Consider the following 10,485-nt stretch of genomic DNA (forward strand, 5'->3'; position numbering starts at 1 on the left):
AATTGAAACTTTGTAGCCTTGAGCGGAGCTCAGGGCAGGCAGGGCAGGCAGGAAGCTTGGCTTCCTCCATTGCCGGGGGCAACCCAAGCCTCCTGCTCACTCTAGCTCTGTGGCCGCCGCCATCTTAGTTGGGTTAATTTACATATTTGCTCCTCATTGGCTGGTGGGTGTGGCTTGTGAGCGTGGCTTGTGGGTGTAGCAGAGGTATGGTCAATTTGCATGTTTCTCCTTTATTAGATTAGATATAGATAGATTTCATGTATAAGTGAAATTATATGGTATTTGCCTTTCTCTGCCTGACTTATTTCACTTAGCATAACATTTCTAAGTCTATCCATGTTGTTGCAAATGGCAAGGTTCACACGTGACATCTTCTTTAGCCTTTTTTTTTTTTTATCCTTGTTAATCTTCCATATGTTGTCTTGGTTTTCTAGCCACTTGATTATTGATGAACACTTAGGGTTTTTTTGTGTATCTTGGCTATCTATATGTCTAAAAGCCTAAGCAACTGTTTGTCCGTTTGACCGGTAGCTGTTACGTGCACTGACCACCAGGGGGAAGACGCTCAGTGCACAGACATGGGAACATGGAACAGACTGATGAATCTCAGAAGGAAGGGGAGAGGGCGGGAAGAGACTAACCAAAGATCTTACATGTATACTAGAGGCCCAGTGCACGAATTCATGTACCAGTGGGATCCCTCAGGCTGGCCTGCAGGGATCTGGCTGAAACCGGCAGTCTGACATTCCCTGAGGTGTCCTGGATTGTGAGAGGGCGCAGTCCAGGCCGAGGGACCCCCACCGGTGCACGAATCTTTGCACTGGGCCTGTACTTGTAAATAATACTGCAGTAAACATATAGATGCATATGTCTTTTTTAATTAGTGTTTTGGGTTTCTTTGAATAAATTCCTCAGAAGAGGAATTGCTGACTTCTTCTCTGACTCTTGTTATAGCCTTGGTTTTAAGGTCTGTTTCATGTGATAAAAATATTGATACTCCAGCTTTTCTTTCACATTTTCATTTGCATGAAATACCTTTTTTCATCCCTTTACATTCAATCTGTATGTCTCTTTCAATCTGAAGTGGGTCTCTTATAGACAGCATTTGTAAGGGTTTTATTCCTTTATCCATTCAGCCACCTTAGTAGTATGTCTTTATATATATATACACACACACACACACATATACACACACACACACACACACACATACACACATATATTTCAGAGAGGACGGGAGAGGGAGAGATGGAAACATCAGTGATGAGAGAGAATTATTGATCGGCTGCCTCCTTCACATCCCCTACTGGGGATTGAGCCTGCAATCCTGGCATGTGCCCTTGACTGGGATCGAACCCGGGACCCTTCAGTTTGCAGGCCAACGCTCTATCCACTGAGCCAAACCAGCTGGGGCACACCTTATGTCTTTTAATTGGAGCATTTAATCCATTTACATTTCAAGTAATTATTGATGGGTATAAGGTTATTGCCATTTTATTTTTTATCTTTGTTTTCATCTCCTCTTTCTCCTTCTCCTTCTCCTCATCCTTGTCTCTTCAACATTTCATATAATACTGGTTTGTGGTGATGAACTCCTTTAGCTTTTTGTTGTTGTCTCTATCTGACCTTCTATTCTAAATGATAGCCTTGCTGGGTAAAGTAAATTTGGTTGTAGGTCCTTGCTTTTCATCACTGTGAATATTTTCTGCCAACCCTTCTGGCCTGCAAAGTTTCTGTTGAGAAATCAGCTGACAGTCTTATGGGATCTTCCTTTGTAGGTAACTAGCTGCTTTTCTCTTGCTGCTTTTAAGATTCTCTCTTTGGCATTGTAATTATGATATGTCTTAGTGTGGGCCTCTCTTGGTTCATCTTGTTTGGAACTCTGTACTTACTGGATTTGTATGTCTATTTCCTTCAACAGTTTAGGGAAGTTTTCCATCATTATTTCCTCAAATTGGTTTTTAATCTGTTGTTTCTTCTCCTTTTGGCACCCCTGTGAGGTGAATGTTGGTACCCTTGATGTTGTCCCAGAGGGCCCTTAAGCTATTTTTTCCTTTTTTTAAAATTCCTTTTTCTTTTTGCTATTCTGATTGGGTATTTTTATGTATGCTTCCTTATATTCCAAATCACTGATTCAATCCTCTGTTTTATCTAATCTACTGTTGACATTCTCCAATGTATTCTTCATTTCTGACTGGTTCTTTATGTTTTCTATCTCTATTTTTGTAGTTCCAATCTTTTTGTTAAAGTTCTCACTGAAATCATTGAGCATCTTTATAACCAGTGTTTTGAACTCTGTATCTGATAGATTGTCTGTCTCCATTTTGTTTAGTTCTGGAATTTTATTTTGTTCTTTCATTTGGGGCATGTTTCTTCTCAGTTTGGCTGCCTCCCTGTTTGTGTCTACATCTCCTGGTTTTGGTAGTGGTCTTATGTAGTAGGTGTCCTATGGGGCCTGGTGGTTCCACCTTCCTGGTAACCTGCTGGGGCTGACCAGCAGACCCTGAGCGACGGATGAATGATTACCCTAACACACGTTTCAGTGAAAGAGGGGCTAAGGCACTACTTGGCTATCGCCGCCAAGTAGCCCTGTTCGCCTGCCTACTTTGGCTTTTATTGTCCTAACAGCTTGAACTAAAATTAACATCTAATTACAATCAGCAGGGTAGGTATCCTTGAGAAAGTATATGCTTCTACAAGGTCGTGTCTTTAAAGACTAAACAGAGATTCTAGCAAAACACCCCGGGGGATCGAACTTGTTTGGAAAAGTCAAGGTAGGGGCTGCCGCCTTTGGCAAGGCCCTCTCAGAGGCCCCCGACCTTTCAGAGAATCCTCCTTACAGACCTTCCAACCAAGTCCCGTGCTTCCCCACAGCAACCTGAGCTGGGTGCTCCAGGACTGTCCCTTGTGTGGGTGCCTCCTGTTGTAGTTGAGCCTTGATTGCTGTTGGCACATCAGTTGGAGGGATTGGCCCTCAGGCTGGTTGGCTGTGACTACACTGGAGGACTTGTGCAGGAGCTGACCCTATGCAGCAGGATTCGCGTTAGTGGGGCTCTAGTGCCTGCCAAGTCCATCCTTTTAGTCTCTCGTTTGTAGAGGTGGTTGGGTGGTGCTTTGGTGTGGTCTGTAGCTGGCCACCAGGTGTGTTGGTTCTGGAGCCTCTTGGGAGGCACTCTGGTGCAGGCCAAGGTCAGCCACTGCCTCTGCCTTCTCCAGGGCCACATGATAGGAGCTACAGAGTGATCTACAGATGGCTGCCACTTGTGCTGGGCTTGGAGGCACCTGGAATTGATGAAGCTTCAAAATGAGGCTGGCTGCAGCTAGTGCCAGACTTAGGGCTGCTTAGGAAGAGGTATGGTCATGCCGAGGCCAGATGCTGCTTGTTTGGTTTGTGAACCTTTGAGAGATTTTGTGAAAGTCCACAGCATGAGCCAAGACTGGCTGTTTGTATGGAAAAGCTGCTAGAAGTGGCTTTGGTGGACAGCAAATTTGATGGGGCAGGAAAATAGGCAATTACAGTTCGCCAGGTTGATGGAGACTCAGATAAGGTGCCCGCCTGCCAGTTCGGGGGTGGGGGGAGACTCAACAAAGGACTAGTGGCCTCTGCCAACACTTGTGTTGGGAAGAAAGCAAACCACCATGGTGCTTTTTGAGCTGCAGCTCAGAGTGAGTGTCAAAGTCCACGGTGGGCTCTTTATGAGGAGTGGCTGGGATTCCAGCATCCCTGCGTCTCAGTCACAGTCTTTGCTGGTTTTCACAGCCACAAGTGATGGGGACTTCTCTTACTGGCACTGGAACCCTGGGCTAGGTAGCCTGGTGTGGGTCTGGGACCCCTCACTCTTCAGGGGAACCTCCACAGCCTAGATATCACTTCCCATTTTTAACCTCCACACATGGGTATGAGACCAGCCCCTTCTGCATCAAGGCCCTCCTACCCGCCTCACCGTAGCTTCTCTGTACATCCTTAGTTATAGGTTCTGTTCAGCTCGTCTTCAGGAGGTTCTCAGTGAGGATTGTTCTGCAGTTGAGTGGTAATTTTGATGTGGTCGTGGGAGGAGTTTGCCTTCTCTGCCATCTTGATCATTGCTAACTCCCGGTCTTCATGGCAGGATCAACGGCTTAAATGGGCTTCGAGCAGTCTCTCTCTTTGCTCTAACCTACTGCAAACGTGCGTTGTTTGCTTGGTTCTGATTCATTGGGAATGATTTCCTTGATTAACTATTAAAAAACAAGGAAAGGCATTTTTATGGGGTTGTTAGTTGTAATCTGATTAATAAGGCTTTCTTTCTGTGACCTGCCTACTGAGGTAAAGAAGTTGCTTTCCTAAAAGCCTCTCTTTCTCTAGAATTCTATTTGCATGGGTGGCCTTGATCCCTGTTCGGAGTTCTTCTGAGATGACAGATATTTATTGCTAAATCAAGTCATGAAAAACAAATGTTTCAAATCTTCAAGACCAGTTTTCCCAAAGCTGTGGAAATATATTGTTAGAATAGCCCAGTCATCTTGCCATTTGGCTTACCTGAAATTTACTGTGCATAACAGGATGCTGTGTGCTTCCAAGCATGGGACTTTATTGGGGTTTTAGAGGAATGGCTTTTTAATTTTCTTGATTGAATAATTCAGACCAGGATATAAACTTCAATAAGTTTATAGAGATAGAAAAGGCTTCCCTTTCCCACTGCCATCCCACCACTAAAAAGACAACTACTATCAAGAGTTTGTCAGTTCTTCCATATGTAAACCACTTCCATACATATATATTTTCCCCCATTTTTACAAACATGGAAGTATGCTACACATGACCTTTACCTTGCAGTTGGAGTGACTGTTTTAAGTTGGATTTGACTTTTCAGGTGTCTGAATGTGCCGCCAGAAGCAGTACAATGAGCACATTGTTGTATATAAGCTCCTCTGTAAATGACTGTTGGTCACGGAGTCATCTTTTCCTAACTGTAGTTGAAGCCTCAAACAGACGGTGTCATCTAGCAAAGGTTGAAGTTAATTTGCAGTGTTTTTGTGACAAGGCACTAAAGCTGTAGCTTGGAGTCGTGTGTAATGGTTTTCGAATCCTTGTCCTGATAAATTTCTTGTTCCTTAACAGCTGCCCATGTGGACTTGTCATCCTTTTCCTTTCTTTAGATGCCTATTGTCTATATTTTTCCCTTTTTGGTTCTCTAACAGGATAGTTTCTATGCTTTGCCTATTCTGGACGTGATCACTTAAATTATTGCAGTTATATTAAATTGCCTTGAAATTTCGGTGTTAGATAAGATCAGAGAAGCTACTTGAGGTCAGTAAGGCTAAATTTTAAACTTCTCAAATACCCTGTATAATGAACTTATCCTAAATATTTAGGATATTGTATATTCGCTCTTGGCACTGAATGCTAATACAAACTTGGTGACCTTTCCTCTTCTTTGTAGTTGCGTGTGTATTGTGAGGCTGCGGGTCTCTTTCTCTGGATCCCCAAAAGGTTTTGTCTTTTTTTTTTTTTTTTTTTCTCTTCCTGAAAGTCTCAAATTCAGGCATCTGTTTTCAAAGATGAAAATACTTCCTCTTTTTGTCAACTTTTCAGATAATAAATGTAAATCACTTGTAAAAGTACATTTCCTTATTAAAACATTCTCTCTTTTGATTTCACAGTAACATATTAGATATTAGGTGATCAATACCGCAAAGGAAAAATCAAACAACAGCTGAGTCAGGATTCATCTAGTTCCTTAGGCTAAGTGTTCTCCTGTGTCCTAAGGCCTGGCAGGTAGAACTAGTCAGGTTCTTATGATAGTCTCGTAAGGACTGTGTGGTGAGTTTTCCACCATCTCATTGTATTGTTTTGTGTATTGTAGAACTGAGCAAGTGATTTTATCAGATTGTGGAGCCTTCTCTCCCCCCTCCCTTTTAAATAAATATATCTTGATTGATTTCAGAGAGGAAGGGAGAGGGAGAGAGAGAGAGAAACATCAATGATGAGAGAGAATCATTGATTGGCTGCCTCCTGCACGTCCCCCTTTGGGGATCAAGCCCACAACCCAGGCATGTGCCCTTGACCGGAATCAAACCTGGGACCCTTCAGTCCGCAGGCTGACGTTCTATCCACTGAGCCAAACCAGCCAGGGCCTTCTTTCCTTCTAAGGCCAATGGAGTCCCAGTGCACTTTGATAGTTTCTCTTGTTGAGAACTTTTTTGTTTATTTTGATTAGAATACATACATATCTCATTTACCTGTGGTTTATTGCTGGTGCCCAGGATCTGCTTTGCATATATAATGCCTACTTGGCTCTTTGGTCTTAACATGTTAAGCGCCCAGTCAGTCACTGGTGACTGACACTATACTTTCTGTCCGGAAGACAAAACAGGCTGGGCGCTTAACGTGTTAAACTAGATAAAAAGGCAGTTAGTGGCAGGGTTCCATGGTGAGAGAAAGTGGCATTTAACTGTGTTCTAAAGCCAACAGTAAACAATTGCTCATTTGTTTATTTTTAAATGTGTTTTCTTTCTTTGTTTTATAGCAGTCAGCTGAACTATGACTGCATGTTTTAGTAGGAAGAGCATTGGGTCATGGAATTCCTAGATCAGCCACTTCTTCCCCCATCATGGGAGAGTACTTTCAGAGTGTAGGAGCAAACAGTCCTTGTTTGCATCACTCAGAACATTTTGGTAAGAATCCCATAAGATTCTGTGAAAACATTTTGAGAAACATTCAGCACCATATTTATGTTCCAATGAGTGCATAAGTGATGTTATTTTTACTTTTAAGAAAAACTGTCCAAGTCTCAAGGTATTTTAAAAAACCAACAGTGTGGAAAGCAAGCATATGGAGGCCTGAAGAGAAAACATGGTTGGTTGTTTTTTAAACTGTTCTAATGTTGATATCTGCTCTTAACAGATTAAGAGGAGCTATTACATAAATGGAAAACTGAACAAGTGACTTTAATATAAGATAGTCCTTAAATACCTGGGATTTGGATAAATTAATTAGAAGACAGTGTAACTGTTTTTACCTTTTAAAAGAAAACCATTTTTTAATTCTAAAAATACTTGTTTAATTGAACACACACGGCCCACTTACTGTCTTTTCCATGCCAGGCTTTGTTCTGAGCTTTATAAGCATGAACTCCAGAGGTTCTCAGAACCATCCTTTGAGGCAAGTACAACTGTTACCCATTTGACAGAAGAAGGACCTGAGAGGCACAGAGCAGGTTCATGCTTGTCTGGGTCCACACCTGGTGATGAGGGAGCCCAGAGCTGCCCCCCCACCCCCCCCATGATTGCCACAGCCAGGCCCCGTGCCGCCTCTGCCTCCCAGCACTTCCTTTCTGCCAAGGGCAGCCCGTGCTGGGAGAGACAGGCTTTCTGGCCGCCTCCTCTGTGGCCTCTTACCTACGGTGTCGGTTCCTGGTAGTGAATCAGAGAATGTAGTGCTTGCACTCCATGCACACATGTGGCCCCAGTTGGTGAAGTGAATCACACACACAGCAGACAGACATCAAAGTTGGAGAACAGGCCCTGACAGTTTTCCTGTTGGCTGCCGCCCCATCCCAAGAGTTCTGTCATTGTGCAAAGTAACTATCATACATCAGGAGAAATTATGTAGCTTATTCATATTTACCTGTGACAGAACTCGCTTCGCAGGGCTGACATCACTGTCTTTATATAGGAGAGGACAGGCCGGTCTTTTTTAAACTTTTAGGCCTGGGTAAGAACCAGTAACATTGATTTATTGGCTAGAGATTCTTCTTACACTTGATGGCAAGGACATAAAAACGATTATGAATATATATAATAATGAGAGTATTCTTGGCATACAATTTTCAGCAACTAGGAAGAAACTCTGAAACAAAGCGAAGTCTGCTTTACTGTCTCATTGCTAACCAAGGAAAAGAGTTCTTTAGAGCTAAGTCTGTCGTGTGACTTAAAGTCACTTTTGTAGATAGCAAGAAGTATCTAGCATCCATAGCGTGTTTTTTTCTTTATGAAATAGAGATTGAGTGAAAGCAATGCAATGTAGCTTGGTTGTCTACCTGCTAGCTAAATTGTGAAGATTTGGGGCAGCTAGTCCAGTTTAGGGGCAGCACTGTAATTTGAAGGAGGCCTTCCCCAGGGGACCTGCCCTCATGCCCGATGGGAAGTGAGAAGTGGCAGGTGGTGGGAACCTGCCTGTAGGGAGGCACCCAAAGAGCACTGCGGAGGAGGACAAGGAAGACACGCCCGAGCGCGGCTGTGTGGGGTCACTGGTTCTCTAGTGCTTTGCTGCTTCCTTGTTCTTGCCAGATTTTGCCTGAGTCTCTCTGTGGGTACCATCTGTCATAGAAGGGCGAGCAGCCAGGGGCTGGGTCAGATCCTCATGCTTGGTGGTGGTGATAGTGCAGGTCTGATGCTTGAAGAGCCAAGTACCCCTTTGGTACCATTTTGATCAGATGGGATACAGTCTTCTTTGTTACTGTAAAAATCCCAAATGTGTTTAATGTTGATATAATGAAAGCGTCAGTTCTATAAGATGATGATAACCAATTAGTAATAAAAATCAAATGGTTTTATGTGTGTGTTTTTCTATAATAGACTATGGTAGTATACATATCTTAACTGATAAATGGGAAGAACCTCCTTAATTTTTTATCATTACTTGATTGGAATAAGATGATGATTCCTAGTAGTGAATCAGAGAATGTAGCCTTATAACATCCTATAAGAACCCTATGAGTAAAGAGAGCTTCAGTTTCTGGATATTGATTCTGAATTTTCTAATTCCTTGCTGTATCTCCCTTGCCATCCAATCAGGGTTTAGTTTAGACCAGCCGTGGGCAAACTAAGGCCCGCGGGCCGGATCCGGCCAGTTTGAAATGAATAAAACTAAAAAAAAAAAAAAAAGACCGTACCCTTTTATGTAATGATGTTTACTTTGAATTTATATTAGTTCACACAAGCACTCCATCCATGCTTTTGTTCCGGCCCTCCGGTCCAGTTTAAGAACCCATGGTGGCCCTCGAGTCAAAAAGTTTGCCCACCCCTGGTTTAGACCATCTGTGTCTTCCTGGTTTGCACCTGCCTTTGGTTCACTGTTGAGTGTTCCCTTTTCAGTCAGAAATTGCTCTGGGTGTGTTGTGGTTCTGAGTGTGGAAGGGGCCCAGGTGTTGCAGACCTGTCGGTTGAAGGCATAGGTTAACCTTGTACCTGTGCCCGGACTGGAGTTCTCTAGTGACAGCTGCTGGGAGACCCTCTGAGCTGTGTCACTAGCTGTGGCAGAAACCCAGTCCAGTGCTTATCAGAGTATCTGTCCTTATGTGATATTCACTAAATGTTTGATTAATAAATGAATTAATTGAGAAGATTGTTGGATCTCCCTCATCTGACTACTTTTTTTTTAATCCTCACCCCAGGATATTTTTCCATTGATTTCTAGAGAGAGCAGAAGGGAGAGAGGAGAAAGACAGACAGAGAGACATTGATTGGTTGTCTCCTGTACGTGCCCCTACCGGGGCTGGGGAACTTGCAGCCGAGGTACATGGCCTTGACAGGATCCTTTGGTCCACAGGCCGGCACTCTAACCACTGAACAAACTGGCCAGGGGCTCACTGCTTTTTAAATGTAGTCTTTTGTGAAGTTACAACTTTTATCATTCTTAATTTTGCCTTCAACTAGTTAGATAGCTTCACAATAGATTAGCTCGCCTCATAAGTCAGAGAATGGGTTCACAGATTTTGCACTTAGTCAAATATTAGAGGCCCAATGCATGAAATTTGTGCAAGGGGCTCGGCCCCGCCGCCCCGGCAGCTGCCAGCCTCTGCCTCCGCCTCCGCCCGCTGCTGCAGCTGCCCCGGCCCTCGCAGCCCCGGCTTCTTCCGGAAGGCTTCTTCCAGAAGGCTTCTTCCAGAAGGTCGTCCAGTCTAATTAGCATATTGTTTTTAAAGAATTATAGATGCTAAGAAAGTTGTTTCTTATTTCCTGTAGCTGAACTGACCTTCCTCACTTGTCCCTCCTGGAGGGTGTGAGAACCTGGCCCTTGACAGTTCACCATGTCCCTTACAGTGGGAATATAGTCCACTCACAGTCCAGCTTAGTACCCAGCTGGTTACATCATCGCTTCTGTATATCTCAGTTCTTCAGGTCTTGTCCCTCTCCCCCCTTCTCACCAAGAAGGCCCCTGAGGGGGAGGGGCATACCTGTCCCTCAGGAGTGAGGAGCTACACTTCGCCCTGGTCTCTCAGGGAGGTGCCAGTGCCCCCTGGAGGAAGGCTGATGCTGAGGGTGGTGGGGTTGCCAGTCTCCTGGAGTGATGCTCCCTCCGACAGGGCCTCCGCATCTGGGCCAGAGTGCTGTGTCAGCCCATCAGCCCTCTGCACCTTCCCTCTCTGGGGACCATCGAGGTCCCCTGCTGCTGCCTAGACTTCCAAGTTCCCTCACTGGCCGTGCTGCGGTTCCCTCTTCCATGGTCTGAAAGCCTGCCTTCCCCACCTCTGACCGCCCTCCTTTTTCCCATGAAGGCCG

At 44.3% G+C, this 10,485-nt stretch overlaps 1 protein-coding gene across 1 annotated transcript in view; it reads left to right on the plus strand.

Annotated features, from left to right (window-relative positions):
- SPTLC1 (serine palmitoyltransferase, long chain base subunit 1) overlaps positions 1-10,485 on the plus strand; it is a 91,115-nt gene that overhangs the window by 28,021 nt on the left and 52,609 nt on the right. The window lies entirely within an intron of this gene.

The sequence above is a fragment of the Myotis brandtii genome, unplaced genomic scaffold (assembly GCF_000412655.1).
Source record: "Myotis brandtii unplaced genomic scaffold, ASM41265v1 scaffold684, whole genome shotgun sequence".
Taxonomy (NCBI): domain Eukaryota; kingdom Metazoa; phylum Chordata; class Mammalia; order Chiroptera; family Vespertilionidae; genus Myotis; species Myotis brandtii.